At 36.9% G+C, this 778-nt stretch overlaps 1 pseudogene; it reads right to left on the reverse strand.

The window, feature by feature from the left end:
* LOC103600078 overlaps positions 1–470 on the reverse strand; it is a 3,853-nt pseudogene extending 3,383 nt beyond the window's left edge.
* Between the last annotated feature and the right edge of the window lie 308 nt (positions 471–778).

The raw sequence follows: 778 nt of genomic DNA on the forward strand, positions 1-778 counted from the left end.
ATTATCCTACAGTTTATGTGGGTCAGGAGTCTGGGCATGGGTTAGCTTAGTTCTCTGCTAAAGGTTTTCTCAGCCTGAAATCTAGGGTTGTGATCTCATTTGAGGCTTCCAGTCCTCTTTCAAGCACAGTGTTGTTGGCAAAATTCAATTTCTTGAAGTTTTATGACGGAGTCCCTCATCTTTTAGAAACATTCCACTTTTCTCTGTTATGTGATGCTCTCCAAAATATGACAATTTGCTTCCTCATGGCCGATGGAAAAGTGTTTCTCCTTCTTCAAATTTCTCTGTATTCCTCTGTCCCTGTCACCGAGTTCCTCTTTTAGAGGGCTCATGTAATTAGGTCTGATTCACCCAGAATAAATTTTCCCTTGATTAACTTAAAATCAACTAATTAGGGACCTTAATTAGGCAGCTAATCTGCAATTTACCTTCACCTGCAGGGATCTGCAAATTTCTTTCACCTGTGCCATATAACAGCCTAATGATTGAACCGATGTCCCATCATACTCACAGGTCTTACACTCAAGAAGAGGAGATTGTGCAGTGCATGAACACTGAGGATTGGAATTGTGGGGGACATCTTTCTGTCTATCACATAAAGTGTGTTTTCTTACCATAATGAAATTTAATAAATTCAATAAGAAAAGGATATTTGGGAATCTGCACAATGTTTAGAAATTAAAAGATACACTTGACAATAACCCATGGGTCAAGGAAGAAATCATAGAGAAAATAAGAAAATATGTAAATTAATATGAAAATACAATATGTTAAAAAT

Source organism: Galeopterus variegatus, unplaced genomic scaffold, assembly GCF_000696425.1.
Source record: "Galeopterus variegatus unplaced genomic scaffold, G_variegatus-3.0.2 Scaffold3219, whole genome shotgun sequence".
In the NCBI taxonomy this organism is placed as follows: Eukaryota; Metazoa; Chordata; class Mammalia; order Dermoptera; family Cynocephalidae; genus Galeopterus; species Galeopterus variegatus.